Here is a 23,355-nt window from a genome sequence, read left to right as displayed (position 1 = left end):
GTGTATGTGAGCAAACGAGATAAGTGGAAGAAAGAAAAAAGCTTTCTATTTTAGCACCTTTATTGGCACTTTTTTCCTGCTTTTTTGAGCAAGGCGCCCCGCATTTGTATTTTGTACTGGATCCCCCCAAATTATGTAGCCGGCCCTGGGCAGGGTGATCCCTCGAGGCCTCGCTGGGCACCTAGGAGGCTCCCGGGAGTGGCTCCTGCCCGTCACGACTGCTGCTGGGTTCCGTCCCCCCTTTCCTTCCGTGGGCCCCTCACCTCCATCGGAACCCAGGGTGTTACCCTGGATGATGCCACCCTCTCTTCCCTGCCACTGCCCGGACTCTTTCCCCATGATTATGCCCCTGGATTGCCCCCTCTCTGACCTTTCGCCTCGAGTCTCTCCTACCCCAACCCACTCACTTCACAGTGGCAAGTCCACCCCCATGACGCCTTCTATTCCTTCTGGTTCCTTTTGGTTCCCCAAACATCCGGCCTGGCCCACAACCTCCCCGCCACGTTCCACCTGTCTTTCATTTCCCACACCCTCTGAACTGCTCGTGTTTATTGAGCACCTACTGTGTACCAGGCCTCCTGCTAAGCCCCAATCCCATGACATAAACACCATGAATATCTTCAACCTTTCGGTGAGGAAACGGAGGCACAGAGCAGTTCATTCACTTGCTTGAGGTCACACAGCAGGTGGCAGAGCCAGGATTTGACCCACAGACCAGCTTCAGCAGCCAAACCCTTAACCATCGTAGGACTTCTCCTCCATACCTTTGCACAAGCCAGGGCTTCCACCAAGAATGAGTTTCCTGAAGGACTTAACCACCCTCAGGACTCCAAAAGTATTGCCAAGTCGGTGAGTGAGTGAGTGAGAGGATGATTTTGCCTTTGCTTGCTGTGTGGCTTTGGGTAAATCACTCCCCCTCTCTGGGCTTCTCTTGCATCCAAAAGGAGTGAGCTCAGACCCACTCACTCACGGAGCGAAGTGGCTGCCTCGGACTTCCTGGGATTGGCTACAGCTGCTGGAAGGGAACAAGACGGGAGATAGCCACTCCCTGGGGCCAAGGTTATATCTGGGCTATGACTAAGCACACTCAGCCCGGCCCCATCTGTCTGTCCACATCCGTCACCGTGGGGGAGCAGGCGGGGGGCCCTGTCCCTGAGCTCCAGCCCACAGGACCCCGCCTCCCAAGAGGCAGAGCTGCCTACATCTCCCCCATTCGGTGGGCCCACCCGGGACTGCGGCCCCTCCAGGGCCCACACCCTTCCTTCCGGCACAGGAAGAGCCAGGAGGAGCCTCGGGCTGGTCCCAGGCCACCCTCCGCAGTGACCTTGAGAAAAATCCTCCGTGCAGCCCACCAGCCGACCTTCATTGTCTCACTAATCCCACAAACCGCTGCTGGGTCCAGAGTGGACTGTGCACATGATCTCCTTGAACTTGCCCCGCAGCCCTGTCCGGTGTGTGCTCTGTGAGATCCATTTCACAGAGGGGGAAACTGAGACAGAGAGAGGGCTGGCACAGCCCAAGGTCACACAGTCCCCAGGCTTGAACCACTGGGCTTCCCTGCCCACCTTGTGCCAACACTGGGGGGCAGCAGTGACCAAGGGCAACCCCGGTGCCCACCCTCATGAGGCTGCCCTGACCAGTGGGTGCATGCAGTGACTCCTGTCACCCTGCCTCGCCAAGGCCCACCGTGCCACCTGGCTTCCAGCCGCTCGCAGGGGGAGACAAGGAGGTGCTCATCTCGCTGCCCGCCACCCTGGCCGAGTATCTGACTTCATCCCCCTTCAAGGTCACGCTGTGTGGCCTTGGGCAAGACGCTGCATCTCTCTGGGCTGCCTTTTCCTCCTTCCTCGGTACCCTTTGCAGGCGCAGTGAACCATGTGGCTTAACTTAGCCGGAACCTCAAAACCATCCAGAGAGGCTGGCGAATGACCCCCCCCCCATTTTCCAGATGCAGAAACGGAGGCTCAGAAAAAGGGAAGCTGCTCGCCAAGGTCAGGAAGTACATTCAGGGCACCACAGAGGATGTGGGTGTCCACGGGGCATAGGCGCTTCCTGCCCAGAGCTGAGACCAGGACCAGCCAGGGGGAAAGGACGGTAACCCTTTCCTAGCCGTGGGCCTCCCTCCCTTCAGCCTCCCCCTCCCCCCTCCTGAGGCCTCCGAACAAAGCTGCCTTTATCCAGCCCAGAGCTGCATTCCTCAGTGACACATGAGGACAAAGGCAGGGGCCACCGGCAGCGACAGGAAAGCCCTACCGCCCCAAACCAGTTTACAGCCTTCCCACGCCCCACCCCCACCCTCAGGGCCTGGGGACCTCCAGCCCAGCCCAGCCCAAGGTGGCTCGGGGAGGAAGCCTGTCCACCCTGCCTCTCAGCCCCCTCTGGAGCTGGGCTGTTGGCCCCCCCTCTCCCCCCCCCCCCCCGTGAGGAAGGGACTTGCACAGCTGGGACCTGGGTCCCTTCCCACGAGGGGCCTTGGACCAGTCTCCTCCTTCCGGCCTCTGTTTCCTTGTCTGTAAAATGGGGATGAGTGTCTGGGTGGTTATTGTGGTCAAGGATGTTACTGCTCCTGGTTTCCCATGTCCAGCCATGTCTGAGCTGCACCTGCCACTCTCAAAGCTTTGCATAGGCTGTTCCCTCTGCCTGGAACGCTTCCACCCCTCAATCCCTCCCCTGGTTAGCTCCTGCAGATGTTTCCTCAAACACCCCCTCCTCCAGGCAGCCTGCCCTGAAAGCCACCACCCCGAGCTGATTTAGGGGTCCCCTGTGGGCTCCCACGTGCCCCGTGCATCCAAATCACAGCCCCCAACACCCTGAATGATCAGCACCTACTGAACTGCTGTCACCCCTGCCCAGACTCAGTGATATTAAAGGGCAAAACCACAGCTGATTTATTCCCCTGGGCATCCCCAGAGCTGGCACAGGCCTGGCCTGGCTCAGCCAGTGCTTATGGGATGAGTGTGTGTGTGGATGGATGGATGGATGGATGGATGGACGGACGGATGGAGTAGCAGGTGAGTTTGTGGGGCCTTGTTTCCTGGACCATCCAGAAAGGGGGAGAGAAAGTAAAGTGGCAGAGGAAGCCCCTGGGAGGGGAGGGAAGGGCAGGACCAGCTGTCGCTCCAGCCCATCAGATGGTTGGGGTGTCTCTGAGGCCAGAGCTGGCCCCCTCATCCCGCCCCATCCCCACTGTTGCCTCACCAGTGGCAGAGGCCGAGTGCAACATCTGCCCCCCGCTCAGCCTGGCCCCGCTCTCCCAAGAGAAGCCACGTGCTGGCAGCCAGAGCCCCCCAAGATCCACACTATTTGGTGCCCAGACATGGCTCATGGCGCACTCGTCTCATCTCCATGTTCCTTCCTGGACACCTACTGTGTGCTGGGAAAGACAGAAAGCATGCAGAAGGGGGAGATGAGTCTAGTGTCCCCATAAACTCACAGCCTGGACACAGGGCATGAGTAAGAGCCTTGGAGGTGATATGACCAGACCAGAGAGGGGCAGATACTTGCCCCAGGTCAAACAGCAGGGTACCGCAGAGTGAGAATCAGGACCAGGGGTTCGGGGGCTGGAGGCCAGGGAACAGAGACCCAGAGAGATGGGGCTAGGGTGTGGCGAACGGAAGAGGCTCTGAGCACCTACGGTGTGCGAGGCTGGTGCCAGGCCTTTCTCTCTCCTCCAGGATCTTGGGGACCCCCCGTCCCCCACTTGAAGCTTACCCTCCAAGGCTGGCTTTATCATCTCCACTTAGTAGATGAGGAAGCTGAGGCACAGGGGGAGGCGGGACTCGGATGCAAGCCCAGCTGCTGGATTGCATGGAGCCTGGTGTTTTAACAACAGGTTGCCCACGGATTCATTCCTGTAGACGGACAGGCTAGAGAGACACAGGCCCTGCAACCACCAGCCCGGGCTCATGGGAGATGCTTCAGAAATAGCGGTTAAAGGAAGAGAGGGAGGAGGGGGAGGGGGAGAGCCTGCCCAGCAGCCACCCAGTTTAAAGGCAGATGAAAGTATCTTCATACACGACAAATACCTCCACACATCTAGGGCTCCCCTTGATCTAGGACTCAGGGTGACCAGCCCCGGCCTTGGGGTCAAGGGCGCCACCGCCCCCCCCCCCCCCGCACCCAGCAGCACCCCCAGCCCCAGGGCCCTCTCCAGCCGGTTCCCATTTGGATGGGCAGCCCGGGGAGGCCAGTGGCTTTTCAGCTGGAGAGAAAGGCTGTGTCTCAAAACAAACAAACGACTTCCGGGGCAGAGGGCAGAGAAGTGGTTCCAGCGGGGTGTTTGGGCGGCACGTCGGCCATTCAGTCGGACGCGCTGGGCTGTGAGGAGAATGGCAGAGAATCAATCACAGGCCGTGTGTGTTTGCAAAAGGACGTGTGTGGCTGTGACAGCAGCAGGAGCCCCGGGGGAGGCCCCCCGGGGACACGTGTCCACCACCTGGACTCCCACACCCCGGAGCCTGGGAGGGAGGGGTGCACATACAGAGCACCAGGCCCCTGCCCGCCCCCCTCCGCACAGCCTCATTGCCAGAGTCGGGGCCCACGAGTCTAGAGCCTCTCTGAGGGTCTCCCAGATCCTTGTAGTGAGCAGCCAAGGGAACAAACCCCTGTACTACCCACCTGCCCCAGGTAAGGTCCTGAGAGTGGAATGGGAGGGGGACGGAGCTCGGAGCTTTGCAATCAGACCTGGATCTGTGTGTGTTTCTGTATGATTCTGATGTAACCAGCTGCAAACTCAACCCACCAGGCTTCTTTCTTCTCTCTCTCTCTCTCTCTGGATCTGCCTCTCACATAAAGTAGGTGCTCAATAAATATTGTAAGATGAATGAATGAACTCTGTCTCCATTTTGCTCTGTTACTTTTTCTCTGTTCATCTAGTCTCAGTCTATTCTTATTTCTCTCTCTCTCTCTCTCTCTCTCTCTCTCTCTCTCTCTCGGCCTCAAGCACAGCCTCTGGCACCAAGTAAGCGCTCGATAAATATTTGTTGAGAGGATAAAAGTCTCGCGGTGTGATCCCTAAGTGCAGCGTCTACTCCGTCTGGAGTCTGACGGAGAAACAGTGATCAGTCCCGACGCAGGAGGAAAAACTGGCCGTGCTGGATTCATTGAGAGATGACAGCTTCCCGGGGCCTTCTCCAGGCTGTTTTGACTGTGGTGTGTGATTTTCCCACGCACACCTGTCCTTCATACAAGACGCGATCCCATTGGCTCTCCGGCAATTAGAAAAGGAACAAAGGACCTGGCGTTTTTCATCCCTACCGAGGTATAACCTCCGTGCACAAAAATGCACACATCGTCAGTATGCAGCTCAGGGACGGTTCATCGAGTGGGCACACCAGTATAACCAGCCCCCGGTGGACCCCCGTGCCCATTCCTAGTCACTAAGGCAACCACTGTCCCGACTTACCTCACCATAGAATACTTGCACCTATTTCTGTACTTATTGCATAAGTGGAATCATCATATCCTATGCCCTCTGCTGTGTTGAGCCTCTTTCGCTCAGTATGATATCAGATTCATCCCTGTTATAGGTGGCAGTAGCTCATTCATTCTCCTTGCTGTGTGTTATTCCATTGTGTGACTACACCACCAGGTACCCATTGTACTCTTGATGATGTATCAGTTAGCTACTGCTGAGTAACAAAGCTCCCCAAGGCCTTGTGCCTTGAAACAACCGCCATTCATTTAGCACATACTTCTGCAGACAGATTTGGATTGGGATCAGCTGGGTGATTCTTCTGGGCTGGGCTCGACCATGTCCTTGCATCCGTGGCTGGGGCTGCCTGGTCTAGGATGACATCAGCTAGGAAAGCTTATCTCTGCTCCACCTACCTCTCATCCTCCCCCCGGCTAGCCTGGACTTTTCGCATGGTGACCGCAGACTTCCCAGAAGCTGGGGGAAGCGTGCAAGGGTCTCCTGAAGCCTGAGTTTGCAACCAGCACACATCGCTTCTGCCACATCCTACTGGCCACAGAAAACCACAAGGCCGGCCCAGATTCAAGGGGAGGAGAACTATTCTGCCTCTTAATGGGACGGCTGCAAAGAATTGTGGCTCTTCTTGCAACCCATCAAGACAGGCATTTGGTCATTTCCAGGTTTCAGCCAAGATGAATAATCCTGCTGTGAACATCCTAGCGCACGTCTTCCGATGGCCTTGGGCTCATTTCTAGCGGGGATGATGTTCCCAGGAAGGAAGTTGCTGGGTTATAGAGAATGCTTTTCTTCAGCCTGCATAGGCCCACAGGGGCCTAGCGATTTCTCAGGATGAACAGAAGCTGTTATGAGATTTGTTATCCTAAAAAAATCCCCCCAAGAAACCTCTCCCACCTCCGGACCAGCCCCTCCCTCATGCAAGAACCACCCTGTCTGCCTCTGTACTGGCTTGAAGAGTGTCCCCCAAAGTTCATGTCCACCCCAGAACCTCGGAACGCAACACTATTCGAAAATAGGGCAGATGCAATCAAGGTAAGCGGAGGTCACACAGGTAGAGAGTGGGCCCTTCTTTGGTGATCATTAGTGTCTTTATAAGAGAAAGGAGGACCTAGCCAGTTTGGCTCAGTGGATAGACCATCGGCCTGTGGACGGAAGGGTCCCGAGTTCAATTCCGGTCAAGGGCACGTACCTTGGTTGCAGGCTCGATCCCTGGCCCTGCTTGGGGCACATGCAGGAGACAGTCAATTGCTGTGTCTCTCTCACATCGGTGTTTCTCTCTGTGTGTCTCTCCTCTCCCTTCCACTCTCTCTAAAAAATCAATGGAAAAATATCCTCTGGGGAAGATTAATGAAAAGAGAGAGAGAGAGAGAGAGAGAGAGAGAGAGAGAGAGAGAGAGAGATTTGGATAGAGACAGAGTCTCACTAAGGAAGAACACCTTATGGCGATGTGTCTACAAGCCAAGGACAGCCGAGGATTGTCGGCAAAACCACCAGAAGCTGGAAGAAGCAAAGAAGCGTTCTTTGGAGGGCGTGTTCTTTGGAGGGCGCACAGCCCCGTGGACACCTTGATTTTGGGCTTCGGACCTCCAGAGCTTCGAGAGAATGCATTTCTGCTGCTTTAAGCCCGTCCGTCCTGCGCGTTACTTAATTACAGCAGCCCCAGGAACCAGTACCCCCTCCTACCGCCTCCTTTCTGCTCTGTCCTCCGGGCCAGAGCGGGAGCGAAGGACAAGTTCCCTTCTGCCTCTTGTACTTGACCCTTTCTTGCTGTTTGGTCCCCAGGGTCACACGCGTAGGCACGTGACTCCCAAGATTTATCCCAAAGCACACACAGGGCGCGGTCGGCGCAAACACTGGCGGCTGGTTTGTCGTAATTTACTCCCAGATTACCCTCTGCTGGAGGGGCCCCGCCGACGAGCCTGCCTCCCTCGTATATCAGAAAGGAAATCCTGAAGACATCCCCATAAACGCAGCGGGGAGGAGAACCTGCCGCCGACACCATAAAGTTACACGATGTGCTGGCGTCAGCTGGGCCATCTGCTGTGCTCCGCCATCCAGATGCGTGCGGCTCGCTCGCTTCCGAGGCTGTGCACAGGCCGGACGGACACCGGCCTCCTCCCGTCTTCTCTCCGCAGCCACGGGAGCGGCACCTGGGAGCCTGGAGTGGAGCCGTGACAACCTTGGCCATGGAGGCCACTTAGGAAAGGACTTAACCATCAGGACCATGCAGCACCCTAGCCCGTTTGGCTCAGTGGATAGAGCATCCGCCCACGAACTGAAGGGTCCTGGGTTCGATTGCCTTCAAGGGCACGTACCTTGGCTGCAGGTTCCACCACGGCCCTGGGCGGGGTGCGTGCAGGAGGCAACCAATCGATGTGCCTCTCTCACATCGATGTTTCTCTCTGCCTCTCCCTCTCCTTTCCACTCTTTCTAAAATTCAATGGAAAAATATCCTCGGGTGAGGATTAACAAAAAAATAGAAAAATAGGAGAACCATGCAGAGATGCTCTGGCCTGCCTGGTTAGGTGATGAGCCCCCTGTCACTGGAGGCAAACAAGCAAAGGTAGGTTGGCAGAGACACCCGAGAGGATTCAAGCAGCAGATGTGCGGGCGGTCGCCTGGAATCTGAGCACGAGGAGACGTGGACAGCATCTATGTTTGCTCATCATTTTAACTTTAGTGTCCAGCAAAACTCATGGCTCATAAGATACTTAACATGCTCTTGGCAAGCATCCAGATTCCTTCCCATGTTCCCCATGCTTCTGCCATTCTGACGATCACCTCCCTCTTCAAACCCACCTCCTCCCAACCCCCACGTTCCTCCAGCCGCCCTGGCCTCCCTTCTTTTCCTACCTCAGGGCCTTTGCTCATGCTGTTCTTCCTGCCAGGGACGCCCTTCCTTCCGATCCTGGACATCCAAGGACCCAGGCTCCTTCCATGTTGTGACTCTTCCCTCCTCTAGGACCTCAGAGTCTCCTGCGTTCAATTGCATTCCATTGGTAGATGGAGAAAGAGAAAGAATAGAGGATTTAGGGAGCAGGGAGGGTATGGGGCAGGCCTAAGTGTGGCTTATGATACTCCTGCCAACTTCCCATTTGCCAGAATTCAGCCACATGGTGGCACCCAGTGCGAAGGAGGCTGGACATGGGATCTATTTGTGTGCCTTGGAAGACTGGGAAATGGGTTTAGTGATCAGCTGGTCAGACTCTGCCACAAGAATGAATGAAGAATGAATGAAGAATGAATGAATGAATGAATGAATGAATGAATGAATGAGTGAAATGAGCTGTCACATACCTTCCAGTCCAAGATCCCTTCTAAAATTCCAAGTCCTGCTGGTCCAGGCGACCGGATGGCGATCACCGCCTGCCCCGTCTTATCCACGCTGCTGGAATGACAGAAGGTGAGGGCTCCAGGCTGAAATGTGGGGCTTAAAGGACAAACAGAGCTTCCGGGGCCTGCTGATCCCAGAGCAAAGCACCCCAGAGATCCTTACTTCCCAGAGGTGCCTGCGTGGAGCAGCCCTCACGCCCACAGAGCGAGGGGGATTGAATCCATTTGCTCTGGACAACCTCATACTGGGCTCCACCTGGGATGCAGGGCGCCTGGGCGTGGCACCCTGGGTCTCTGCAGGGCCCCCGTGGGGGTTAGCTCCACAGAGAGCATCAGTCGAGCGCCGTTTCCTGTGCTTCTCGCTTTCTCTTGGGGTTGGTGCAGGGCACGGGTGGGCAAACTTTTTGACTCGAGGGCCACAATGGGTTCTTAAACCGGACCGGAGGGCCGGAACAAAAGCATGGATGGAGTGTTTGTGTGAACTAATATAAATTCAAAGTAAACATCATTACATAAAAGGGTACGATCTTTTTTTTTTTTAGTTTTATTCATTTCAAACGGGCCAGATCCGGCCCGCGGGCCGTAGTTTGCCCACGGCTGGTGTAGGGGCATGCTGGGAGCGGCGCCTGGCACACGGTAAGCACGAACTAAACGGCTCCCATGACCTTCTCCCCCTTCACAGGGCTCCCCCGCAATCCTTCGGCTGCCTAAAGGATTCCCTGCGCTTCTCTGGGTCCCGGGAACGTGGCAATGAACAAGAGAGAAGGAGCCTGAGAGGGCCATTGGAGAGTGAGAAGACACATGGGGTCGCCTAAGACCATCCTGCACATCAGATATTTACATCACGATTCATCACAGTAGCAACATGACAGTTAGGAAGTAGCAACGAAAATAATTTTATGGTTGGGTCACATCATGAGGAACTTTATTTAAAGGGCCAGAAGGTTGAGAACCACTGCTCTAGAGTGAGTGGAGGCCTGGCCTGGCCTGTGGAGGGGAAGGGTCAGGAGACACCCTCTGACCCTCTTCTCAGCTATAGCTCACACTGCCCCCCGCCCCGACTCTGCCCTGGGGTGGGCCTCCATTGGGTATGTTCCCCTGGACAGACCCTTCTTCCTGGCTGCTGCCCAGAGCCCGCCTGAAGCCGGAGGTCCAGCCTATTCCAGCACCCACAGTCCGGTCCTCTCCACCCCAATTCCCCCCAGTGCTGGTGCTGCAGCCCTGGAATGGGGGACCTGCTCAACGGGGGAGGGACTCAACCCAGGAGATGCTCAGCGGCTGCAGGTTACAGGACGGAGTAAAAGCAAGGCTGGCCTCGGCGCTTCCTGTATCTGCGTCTCCCAGACCCACCCGAGGAAATGGCCAGCGGCCCCCACTTGTTTCTCTTTCTGCACCCCAATACCTGAGTCTCTTCCTCCCGCAGGTCTGCACATCCCAGGAGGCTGCTTCAGCCGCCGGTGGGGGCCCTGGGTCCCCCCAAAGGTCCCAAAATCCGAACCCAATCCCTCAAGCCTCCCTCCCTCCCTTTGCCGGTCTCTGCACAACCTTCAGCACAACGGGGTGAGTGTTGCCTTGGCCTTGGTTTTGCTAGCAGGAGGGAAGAGCAGGTGTGCGGAGGTGCCGATCCCAGGGCCAGGAAGGGCGGGTCCCGGAGACCTGGTATTTTCTAGAATCTTCTGGACCAAGAAGGAAACCCCGCAGAGCAGGCCCAAAGAGGCCGGCCTCTCACCTCCACCAGCGGCTTGTTGGCTAGAACGTCGGCCCAGCTGTTAAAGGAAAGAGCTAAGCAGACACGGATAAAATTCTGGGGAAAGATTACCAACGACTTCGCCTGAAGACAGTCTGCCCGGGGATTTACTAATAGAGTTCAGTTGTCTGGGAATAAAACCCTCACTTCTTCCTAACGCGGGAGCTTATTGCTCCGTTGTCACACATGTGAATTTCATATCATGCATGCAAATCGGTAACTCAAGAAATTGAGGGGTTTGGAAAAGCAGCGTCTTCGGCACAGGGCCTCCCCACGGTCCGTACTGAGGCTGCCCGCGGCCCAGGGACCCCGAAGGTCTGTGAGGAGCCAGGAGTGGGACCAGGACCGGGCCCCCAGCCCCCAGAAAAGCACCTTCAGGAAACAGGCCGCCAGATCCAGAAGCCCTGAGTACCCTCCACGCCCCGCCCCTTCAAAACAGAGGCCTGCCAGCCTCCCCTCCAGTCTGCATCCAGCCTGGGGAGCAGGTGAGGGGGGGCACCTGCCCCTCCGAAAGCCCCCAGAGAACTAGGAGGGGGGAGGGGCACGCAGGCGGAGTGTGGCAGGTCCTGTGCCTCTGCCTCAGGAGGCCAAGGGCACCCAGGACGTGGAAATTAAAAAGGAGGAGGGGAGGCCCAGCATATTAACCTCCTTAATCTTTCATTTCTGACACAGATTGTGGTCCCTCATTTCAAAGAATTTCAAGCTAATGTCTGGAGGGCAGAAAAATCTATTTCCCAATACGCGGCTGACGCTTTCTCACCAATCGACTGCCCTTCCTGGTACAATCGTCGAGCATTGATTTTTTTTTTTTTCCTTTTTTTCCCCCCCTCGCTCTCTCTCTCTCTCTGTCTCTCTCTCTCTTTTTTAACTGCTATAGCATCATCCAAAAATCTATCAATACAAACAACACTCCGAAGGAAATTCCAGCAGTCCCCAGCTGCTGCCTCATTAACCCCAGAGCTGCCGGCCTGAGAGCGTGGGGCCACCTCTGGGAGACCCAACCCTGGGGACACATCTGTGTCCCTTCTCAGAACGCGGGTCTCTCTCCGGATGGGCACTGTTGGGGTCTGCAGGGTCCCTGTTAGAACCCCTGAGCACGGAGGCCACCCCAAGCAGTTTCAATGTCGATTCACGTACATCAGATACAATGCTAACTGTCCGCTTCTCAGTCACAGAAGCCATCTTTCAAGCGCCCGGTGACCACACTTGGCTTGTGGCTACCCTAGTGGATAGGGTGGGCCCAGAATATTCCATCATCAGAGAAAGTTCTGCTTTAGGACAAGGTTAGACACATTTTTTCTTCCCCATAAAGAGCCAGATATTTTCAACTGTGTGGACCATACAGCCTCCTCACACCTATTCAACTCCGGCCCTTGTAGCAGAAAAGCAGCATGGACATGGTGTAAACAAATGGGTGTGGCTGTGTACCAATAAAACTTTATTAACAACAACAAGTAGTGGGCCGGATTTGGCCCACAGGCCATAGTTTACTGACTCCTGTTTTAGGGACTTCTTCCAAAGGTTAGACGTATTTAGAATACCAGAAAGAGGAGTGTAGGAGCCGTCAGGGCTGAAAATGTTTCATATCATGATGCAGGTGGTAGTTACATGGGTGTAGCATATAATATTTGTGCACTTTAATATAGAGACATTGTCTCTCAATTAAAAAAGAAGATTTAGAATGTTGAACTGTGTTAGGGAGATAGAATGCCCTGGAATGTCAGAATCCCATAGAATTCCTGAGCACAGTTGCACTCGAGAATTCATTGAGGTGATGTTGTTTCCATTCGCATCTCTCTGGTGATAAGTGGTGTTGAGCATTTTTTTCATATTTCCCAGCCATTTGTGTATCCTCTTTGGAGAAGTGTCAGTTGAGACACTCTGCCCATTTTTTAATTGGATTGCTTATCTTCCTTTTGTTGAGTTGTATGGGTACATCGATGTCTTCTCCCTCTCTCTCTCTCTCTCTCTCTCTCTCTCTCTCTCTCTCTCTCTCTCTCTCTCTCCATGGCCTTGGGTGAGAATTTAAAAAAAAAAAAAAGGAAAGGAAAAGCATTCTGGCTTCTGTCTAGGACCAACCCCTCATTCATTTCCTCAATAGTCTTTACTGATGGAAATGCCAGGCCCTGGGAAAGGGGCAGCCTGGCCAAATCACAACAAATGCCCCTTTTTCCTTACCACTGGGCCCCACCATATCTTCACTGTCCAGCTGCCCAAACTGCAGGTCCCAGAAGCCAGTCTGAGAAAAGACCAGTGACTCAACAGGACACCCAGGCCTCAGTCCCAGAACCTGCTCCACGGGCTACCCGTGCCCGATGTTCCGAAGTGAACCGGGTCAAGGAGAGGCCACTCCATCCCCGGCCTGGCCCTGGCTGCCCTCGGCATCCTGTTGCACACGGCCCGGACTCCCTCTCTCCCAGGGGCTGGATCCCGCTCCCTGTCCCCCCACAGCTGGAGGAGGTCCCACTCAGAGGACACAGGTGGCCCAAGGCTCTGTCTCCCCACACAGTCACCTGCCCATCCGTCCTGGTGGCCTCTTGCCCCTAAAGACCTTTCCCCCTCAGTCAGTTACTCACTTGACAACTATTTACAGGACACCTACTATATGTCAATCTGGGTCCCACAGGGAAGAAGAGAAACGCCGTCTGCCCCCATGGAGTTTGCATCTAGCTGACGGGACAAACAATTAATAAGCAAAGGCTATTTCACCTGGAGATCAGTTCAAAAAAGAAAAAAAACTGGGCAGATTGGGAGTGGGTGTGGTCAGGGAAGGCTTCCTGGAGGAGGTGACAATTGCACAGAAACCCAGTGGTGGGGAAGGAACCAGACACGTGCAGAGGGGAAGGCCTCTGTGGCCAATCAGTGCCAAGCAGCCCTGAGCATGCCTCTTTCCTGCCTACTCAGTTGAAACGCTGGACACGTGGAGCTACTTTCATCAACAGAGCCTGCTGGTTACCGTCTGGGGGCTGCAGCTGCCAGGGGCTGGGTTTAAATCCAGCCTCAATCCCCTCCCAGCTGAGCGATCTCAGGCAAGGCCCCTCATTGAGAAAGAGGAGGCTAGTGCATCTGCCGGGAGCTTACCAGGAGGGTCAGAGCGAGCGTGTAAAGGGCTTAGCATGGTGCCTGCCACAGGCAACATTAGCCCAGACAGAAAATCTGGCCAGGCGAGGCCTAATTATAGATACCCAGAGGTCACTTTTCAGCCCCTTGTGACTCTGGACAGGGCCAAGGAAGCTTGGGCCACCCACCAAAGGAAGGGTCTCCCTGGGGTCAGTCACATGGTCTCTGCCCGCAGGCTGGCTCACTCCCTGTCCTCTCCTAGCTCCGCAGGACCTGGCCAACTGGAGGCAGCACCAGGCAGCAGAGGGGGCGAGGGAAAAGGAGTCAGGCTGGCCCGACCAATGAGGAGCCTCAAGGGAGTGCCTCAGTTTCCCTGTCCGCTAAGCATGCATAGCTACGGGACTTGCCTCCCAGGACTAGGTGAGGATTCTGAGCAGGGCATTGTACCTAGCTGGGGCTCTGTGTAACCTCCACCGTCCACAACTAAACACACACACACACATAAAAAATAGTTGTCATTTAGGTCAATTTTCCCTTGAGGCTTCCCTTTCTTTTATTCCACAAATACCCGCTGAGCTCTTGGTGTGTCTGGCTCCATGTTAAGTGCTGGGTGAACAAAAATGCCCACGGCAGCCACCCAAGGGCTTACGGAGCCAATGAAGGTCAGCGAGGTGGCAGGGGCATGTTTGACCTGCTCCAAGGACAAACTAGAGTTTCCAGAGAGAACAAATGTCCGCCTTTGTTCTGCCACCGGTTTGTTTATTCGGCTCTGTAGACGCCGGGCCTCCTCCGGCAGGACTGTATGGATGGCACCTGCTGGGGGAGGTGAAGGCTCTCCTTCCCCAGCCCCCAATGTGGGACCCTCCGCCGTGACCTGGCCTCCCAAGATGATCATATTCACCCCCAAGATCTGGGTTCAAGTCCTGGGCCAGCCCCTGCTGTGCGGTGAAAACCTGGGCGAGGCACTTAGCTATGTGTGCCTCAGTTTCCTCATCGGTGACATGGGCGACAATCATAATAAAAACACTCTGTCAGGGCTGCTTAGAGTGTTCAGTGCGATCACAGGGCTCTAACGGGAACCACTCCTCTCATTACTATCTGTCCAGGGGATAATGGTTCCAGCACCACCACCACCCTGATTCAAGGAGGGGAAACACACCCCCTCCACACACCCAGCTCCAACCCACTGGGTTACTTTGTGCAGGCCTATCCCACTCAGCGGCCATTTCCAGGTCGCTCCCTGGAAATGAGGGTGCTGGGCTAAGTGAAGGTCACCACCAAGGATCATTGCTCTCTTTCCATACAACAGAGTTGCTGCTGGGAGATGGCTATCAGGCAGGGACGACATTTCCGAGAATCCCTGGAATCTAGGTGGGGTCATGTGACGAGCATTGGCCAATAGACTGTGAGGGGAAGCGATGGCTCACTTCAGGACGGATATGGTTAGCAAGCGGTGGGTCTCCCCATCCTTTCTTCCCAAAGCGGCCAGCTCAATAGCGTGGACCCAAGTCACATGTTGAAGATGGAAGAGCTACAAGATGGAAGGAGTCTGGGTGCCTGAGTCAGTGCGTGGAGGAGGGCTCCCCAAACAGGAAGGTCAGCATCACCTTCATCTGTTAGCACAACCACCATCACCTGAACTATTAGATTTACTTGACACATATATTTTTTTTAGGTGCATCTACCTTATCTTCTTTAATACTCAGCCAACTTTTAATACCAACAATGCAAGCTACTAATTTTTTGAGCATTTCATTTGTGCCAAGCACTGGGGCTAAGTCCTTTTATTTATTATTTATTTTCTTTAGCTTAACCACAATTCCATAGGTGGCTCATAGGGTGGTTATTATTATTCCCACATTGTGGGGAAGAAAGTAAGACTGAAAACCATTCAGAAGCCGTCTCAGAGTCATCCGCGAATAAGCGGAAGTGGCGAGATTGGAACCCAGAGCTTACCTTCCTAACGGCTTCACTTCCCGGCACCCTACAGCCGGTGAGGTAGATAGGACAGGCCCCGACTTCCCGGTGAGGACGCCGAGGCTTCCAGGAGTCCGCACCTTGGCCATGGGAGTAGAACTCGTAAGTCGTCTGGCTCCCAACCTGCGCGTTTGCCTTACCCACTCTGCTGCCTCAGTTGCCCTCTCTGGCGGGCACCAAACCCTGACCTTCTTTCCATTCACCAGGGTTACGGCGCCACGGCTGAAGGCGAACTTGGCATCCACAGTGCCTGTTATGATGCTAAATAAATTTTTCTCTTGGCAGCCTTGGCACTTAGAAACACCTGGGAAGCTGTGAGTGCCTCGTGCTGTCCAAAGCACTCTTAATTACTGTCTAATCAAGGTATTTTTCACTGCAGTAAAAAAGAAACACACACACACACACACACACACACACACAGGAGAGAAGGTAAAATGTTCATGGTCCCTTTCTTGTGCGGTTTCCCTCAGTTATCGCATCCCCTGGGCTCTCGGTCAGGGAAGGAGGTAAAGGGATGATGATGGAGGGGAATTGTCTCTGACTGAGGCTTGGCCTCCCCCCAGCAATGCCCTGCCCTCAGGAGGTCTCCCTGCACCCACCTAGCGCAGGTGCTGTGGGTACCGATGGGCGATAAGATAACAGCCCCCAGAGACATCCACGTCCTAACCCCAGAACCTGCGACTAGTGTACTTACCTGGGAACAGGTGACCTTGCCTGGCAATAGGGATTTTGCAGGTGGGATTAAGTTAAGGATCTTGAGCTGGGAAGATTATTCTGGATTATCTGGTCCCAGTGTGATTACAAGGATCCTCATAAGGGGGAGGTGGGTGGGTCAGAATCACAAAAGGCAAGGTGAGGGCAGATGGAGGATGGGCCCACAAGCCAAAGAATGCAGGCAGATGGCTCCTGAAAGCTAGGAAAGGCAAGGGAATGGATTCTCCCCCTGCCGCCTCCCGAAGGAATCATCTCTGCTGTTAAAAACCAGACAACAGGCCCCAAATGGAGTCACTGATGCTAAGCCCCATGTCACCAAGCTGAGGCTTAACTTAACTACAGTTTCAGCTCTCCCCAAACTGGAATCTGAAACCAATCAATCAGGAATCGCCTGATTTGTGCCCGTCGGAAAAGCTTCCCCTGCCATCCGCTAAAGGAAGGTGACCTTGCCATCACCAGTCCCCTTCCTGCCTCATACCCCTTCCTTGTTCCTGCTCCCTTCTGCCTCTAACACCTCCTGGACAGCTCTCGGGAGCCCCTTTCTGTCGGCCTGATTGCACGCTGCCGGATGCATGAATGGCTGAATAAAGCCAATAAGATCATTAAGGTTTACTCCCTTGGATGGTGTTTTCTTAACACTGCCAACACCTTGCTTGTAGAGCTCCTGACCTGCAGAACGATAAGGGAAGAAATGTGTGTTGTTTCAAGCCGCTGCGTTTGTGTTCACTTGTTACAGCAGCAACAAGGAACGAATACACTGCCCCCTGGTCCTGTTAGCCCTCAGACCTGACCGTCTCCATATTCTCTTGGCGTGCCCAGCTGCCACCCCCAGCATCATGCTGACCTGAAGGACTTCCCAGAAGGCACTAATGGCTCCCCTCTACCCCCCCGCAGAGGGCACGTCTCTGAGAGGCATGTTCTGTATGAGCTGCCTGCCCCTCCCTTTCCTGCTGCCTCAGTCCTCTTGCAGTGCTTTCTAGAATCATCTCTCAAACAAATCACTTGCCCAGACCAAGCCAAGGCCCCTCCTGCCCCGTTTTCTCTCTCACCTCCTCTCCTCCGCCCTCCCAGCGCCTGTCACAACTGTGACCGCCTCTTCCCGCTGGGCCGGAGCCCCCCCGGAGGCAGGGCCACGTGCATCCCCATCACCGCGTGTCCCTGGAGCCTGGCACGGAGCCTGGCGCGCTGGGCACCCTGGATAGATGTTGGGGGAGCGGCTGACGGAATAAATCAGCTTCTTCGAGGAGGCGGAGCGTCCTCCGGAAGGTGAAGGCGCGCACACTGCCAACATCTTCCTAACTAGTCCCCGGGGGCTGCTTTCATGGGGCCCCGGTTCCTGCTACAATTAGCGGCCTCCGTTTGCCTGCAAATAACGGCGACGCCCCAAGTGCACCCGGGGAGTGTGTTCTCCTAACTGGACTAAATGTGCCCCTGCGGCCAGCACCTGCTTGCAAAGACCAGGCTTCCTGGCCTCTGTGGGGGATACAAAGGCCCCCAGGGAGGGTCACCCAGACTCCTGATGAGGAAGGACCCCCAGAAAGAGGCCCCCTCTGCCCCTGGCTCCCCTTGTGCGCCTGCGGGGTCTTAGAGGCAGTAAGGGGTGCCCCCACCTGCAATTCCTTTGCTGCATCGGGAAAACCATGGCGCATCTTTCCCTTCTCGCCTCGTGGGCCGGGTGTGTCTTCACATTTCTTTGGCAACCCACCTGAGTCTCGCTACCCAGCTCCTCTGACACTGATGTTGGTGTCACCGTCCCCACCCTGGGGCAGGAACCCCACCTATTCTCCATTTCCCAATGCCCAGCACACCGTGGGTGCCCAAAGCTTGCTGGCTTGTACAGTTTTCCCTCCATGGCTGTCAGCCTGGGAGACCTGGAGGCTCACCCACACCTCTGCCCCACGGTGGGTGCCCAATCCAGCAGCTGGCCACACCTGGAACCGGGGCTGCCCAAAGGGAAGTGCTGGGAAGCCTCCTAGATGTCTCTAGAACAGCCGCGGGCAAACTACGGCCCGCGGGCCGGATCCGGCCCGTTTGAAATGAATAAAACTATTGAAAAAAAAAGACCGTACCCTTTTATGTAATGATGTTTACTTTGAATTTATATTAGTTCACACAAACACTCCATCCATGCTTTTGTTCCGGCCCTCCGGTCCAGTTTAAGAACCCATTGTGGCCCTCAAGTCAAAAAGTTTGCCCACCCCTGCTCTAGAAGGAGAGAGAAGAGACGAGGGGAGAGAGCCAGAGGCTGGAGCAGTTGGACTAAGGGCAAGAGGGAGAGGTGGGCAGGCTCAGGTCCCCCAGAGCCCGGCAGGTAGGTCAGAAGTTTGGAGTTTGGTTCTAAAGACAACGGGGAGCCCACCGTCAGAGACGTCTACAGCAGGTGTCTGCTCAGCTTTGCGTCTGTGGACACCAGGCCCTTTCTCCCCGAGTCACCCAGCTTCTCCAGCCAGTCAACAGTTCCTCTCCACCCCCTGCCCCTCTGCCCACGCTGGCCCCTCTGTCTGCAACACCATCCCCCTCTTTCTGTCCCTACAAAATTCATGCTCAATACCCAGCTAAAATGTCCCTTCTCCAGGAAGTGCCTCTGTCTGGGGTCTGTCTCCGATCCCCGTCTGTCATTCAGGGTTCATCTTCCCCATTGGACAGAGAAGTCCTCCAGGGCGGGGATTGCGTCTTACACCCTCAGAGTCGGCCAGCACCCAGGACCAGCCGTCCTTCGGAGCCACATGCCTTACACTCCCGAGCCTCAGTTTCCTCATCTGAGGAATGGGCTCATCACGCCAACCCCCCAGCATTGTGGGGAGGAGGGAACAAGTGAGGCACAGGAAACCTCACCCAGGAGATGCCCAGGCCGGGAGAAGTGGCTGGCTGTCCCTCACAGGAGCCTGGGATGCCATCCCCCCACCTAGAAGGGGGTGAGAATGTCACCCGTGGGCGTCAGTAACAGGTAGAAAAGGGTAAGAAGGAGAAATGCAGACCGTGGCTCATTCACTCCTCCCTCAAAGCCACCTTCCTCCCCTGTCCTGCCCCAGCCCCTGCGCAGTGGTCTCTGCCAAGGTTACCACTCACTGACCTCATGCCACACCAGTCCAGAGACCACAAGGAGAACGTGTCCCCAGCCAGGGGCCAGCTGTCCTCGCCGAAGTCACACGACTCCGCACACATGAAAGCTGAGCTCACGAGTAGCTGAGGCTCTGCCTCCTGCCCTCGGCCCGGCCAAGACTGAGACAGATCAGGGGAGGGCACCCCGGCCGGCGCCAGGAGCTTCCGAGCATCATCCCGAATCCCCGCACCAGCCTGGTGAGCCGCGTGCCTTTAGCGTCCCCACTCCACAGATAGGGACACTGAGGTTGAGTGCTGAGTGGCGTGCCCAAGGTTTCACAGCTAGTACGTGGGGGAGCCAGGATTTAAAGCCATGTCTGCAGGGTAGTCTGACCCTCCCCACACCCACTGTTTGCTACGAAGAGGACTTGGAGAAACATCCAAGAGGGACATGGGTTCCCATGCAAGGCCCCTGGGCATCGTCTCCACCAAAAGTCCAATGATTTCTCTCCTCTTGGGGAGCCAGGGGAGCCAGCCCTGTAACTCCTGGCCTGAACAGAGGGGGTTCGTGCCAGAAGGCTGAGCCCTAGTTGGCCCTGCTGCTGCCTGGGGAAGGTCAGGGTGAGGCCCAAATCCACCCTCCCACCCAGTGGCCTGCGTTTATTGAGTGCCTACTGTGGTCACTGCCGAGGGAGTGGCTTTTTGTCACTTCCTTACATGTGCCCTTTGTGGTCCCACCTCCCAGTCTTGATGCCCACAGGCCCTCCCTTATCCTCCCAGCAAGCATCCATGAGCCCCTACTGCGCCCCCTCTGACCTCAGGGATGGAGCAAGACACAGATGGACACAGTCCCTGCTCTGTTATCACGTGGAAACAACACACAGGCAAGCAGACCAATCACTAAATAAGTCAAGATTGCACGGGGTCCGGGAGAAACGAACTGAGCACTGAGTAGCGAGTGCGGCACATGGGGACAGTCAGGGTGGTGAGGGAGGGCTGCCTGGAGGAGGCGGCCACTGAGCAGAGAAGTTAGAGATGAGAAGGAGCCACCATGCAAAGGGCTGGGGGAAGCATGTGGATCGGGGGAACGGAACGAGAGAAGTATTTCCCCAGCCGCTGCCAGAGAGGGGGGCTCCATCGAGGTCATTGTTGCTGTCGGCCTGACCTTCCACCATTTGGCCACACAGTCCCGCAGCAGCTGGTCTCAGATTGCAGAGACGTTTACAAGGCACCACCCTCCCCAGGGCCTTCTTGGCTCCTCGCGTCCGCCCTGAGGTGCACAGATGAGGAAACGGAGGCTCAGAGTGGAGAATGTCATCCAAGGTCACACAGCCAGGTGTCCCTCTCCTAACTCAGGCCCCTGCCCTTCTCTCCACCTGCCTCCCCCCGGCCATCCCCAGAAGGCAGTGGCTGGAGGACCCCTTGGGGGGGAGGGGAGAGGCAGCTCCGCACCGGCCCATATATAACCCACCCCACGTGCCTTCTCCGTTAATAAATGGGGAACCGAGGGGTCATAAATCCTGGGGCTGCCAATGGCCCTGGGACCAGCTCTTTCTCTGGCCATGCACTAGTACTTTTTACAACCCATTAATTAGTCCCTCTAATAAAGTTTGACAAAATGATAACTTGCCCATGAAAAGTGTTGTAATAAATACATTTTCCCTAACTTTCAGCCATTGGAGCATGGCCGCCTCATAAACCCTCCGCCACGGTTCACCGCCATATTGTCTCCCTATATTTCTCCGTCACCGGGCAAGTCCGGGGCCTGGGGCCTCCTGGGCACAGGAGAGGCCTGGGCCCGACTCCCCTGACTGGGCACCTCCATGGGGGACAGTCACGGGCGGTCCCTCCCCGGCTCTCAGACCTGCGGTGGCTCCCAACACCCAGGACAGCACTTCCCAAACGCCAGGCCCGTCTCCCTGAGTCCTGCTTCATCCACGCGGCCCCTGAAGGAATCGTGCCCGGGTGTATGTTTTCTCCAAATGGATGCACGTAAATAAATTTATTTTGAAAGAAAACTTTACAGAAAACCTAGAAAAGCAGTATAATAACCCTGGAAAGGAAATAAAAATAAATATAAGGGAGAGAAGAAGAAAGGATGACACTAAATCCCAGACAACCTCACGCTCTGAGCCTGAGGCCGGCCTTCTCGCAGTCTCTGTTGTAAAGCGAGGCCTCCTCCTCAGAGAGTCTCTGTGGTTGATCGCCACATCCCCAAACCCCGCCCAGAGGTTTCTGTTTAGCTGCTGGGGTGGCCCCCCAGGTGGGCCAGGGGTGGTGGCCCCATCTGGAGGCCCAGGTGCATCGCCAGCCCCCCGTTTTCAGCTCAGTAACAGGAGACAGGGCTCTTCACGTTTCACAGAACGTTGAGAGAACAGCCATTGTTCGTGTGACAGAGGAAGGACCCCGAGGAGTGGCTTGTGGGGAGCAGCCTGGAGTAGTATCAAGTTCAGCCTCACTGCCCAACGTCATTCGTGTAGCCTCCTCTCCCTGGGGGGAGGGGGGCGGCATTTAGAACTGATGCTAAGCCTGACATCAGATCAGCCCTGACCCTGACCCATAGGGATTCCCAGATTCCAGGCCCAGGATCTCCTAGAGCAGTGGTTCTCAACCTGTGGGTGGCGACCCCTTTGGGGCTCGAACGACCCTTTCACAGGGGTCAACTAAGACCATCAGAAAACACATCTATAATTACATATTGTTTTTGTGATTAATCACTATGCTTTTATTGTGTTCAATTTGTAACAATGAAATTGGGGGTCACCACAACATGAGGAGCTGTGTTAAAGGGTTGCGGCATTAGGAAGGTTGAGAACCACTGTCCTAGAGCCTCTACACTCCCCCACATCCTGGCTGTGAGGCCAGGGCACCTCAGGGCTCCTGGCACTTCTCACGTGTGTCGCCTGAAGTGGGGATTTGGACGCAGGGATATTATTCTCCCTCTCTTCCAGCACCTGACTCTGCACAGAGGAGGGGCTCCGTCAGTTGCCTGAATGGGGGACTGAGTGAGAATCCAGACATCGGATGACTGGTTGTGCCCATTTCACAGATGAGCAAAGCAAGGCCCGAAAGGAGAAATGATGAACCTAAGTCCCCAGGGAGTCTGTAACTCTGGAATGCTGCCCGGACCTCCTTCTTCTGCAGCCACACAGACCACCAGGGACATTTTGGCTCTAACTGCTGCCCACATCTGAGTACTCAGCCCCCTTGACCCCACCTGGACTGGCAGGGGTTCCCACTTCTGTGCCAAGCTCAGGAACTTGCAAATCCACCAAAGCAACACTGCTCACCATTAAACCACAATAGCCAACGCAGGCTGCCCAGTCCCAGGCCCAGGCACCTGCCCGTCGCAATAATGGCCTGGAACTCCGTGGGCCATGCTGATAGCAGGTACTCCGTCCGTGCCTGCTCCAAGTACCTCAGGAGGCACTGCCCATTTAGCAAACCAAGCCTCCCAGTAATCTTCAAGGATGGGATGATTGGGACCATTTAGCAGATAGACTAAGGTTCTAAGACATAAAGGCACTGGGCTCAGCCCTAAGCACCCTGGTCCTCACCTCTGAAGGGTAATCATTGGGGTTGGCCCTCTGCCAAGGCTGTTGCATATGAGGAGTGACTTGTCCGTCACCCAGAGCCCAAAATCCCACCGTTAGTCTCACACATTTGGGACAGAGCGATGTATTGGCTAAAGGCTTCTTCAAAGTAGCTGCAAGGGAGTCTAGTACAATAGAAAGAGCCTTGGATTAGGAGTCAGAGCCGGATTCTAGTGGTTGTGCTCTCCACTATGGCCTTGGCTGAGTCCATCCCATCCCCACCCTGGCCCCAGAGTCCCAGGACTGGAGACAGGAAGGGGTGGGACTATAGCATGGTCACCCACAGTGAGGGGGAGGTGCCCTGAGAAGTCGCTTTAGGAGGATTCGTGGACCCAGCCTGTAGAATTACCTGATGAAAGCACTGTTCTCCCTTTGATGCTGTTGTCTTTAATACCTCCCCTTTGGCAATCTCCCTGTTTTACAAAAAGCAAGCAGGCCTCGGGCTCAGAGCAGCACCT

This window comes from Myotis myotis, unplaced genomic scaffold, assembly GCF_014108235.1.
Source record: "Myotis myotis isolate mMyoMyo1 unplaced genomic scaffold, mMyoMyo1.p scaffold_m19_p_20, whole genome shotgun sequence".
Classification (NCBI taxonomy): Eukaryota; Metazoa; Chordata; class Mammalia; order Chiroptera; family Vespertilionidae; genus Myotis; species Myotis myotis.
The sequence above is the reverse complement of the archived record's forward strand: the minus strand, read 5'-3'. Positions refer to the sequence as shown.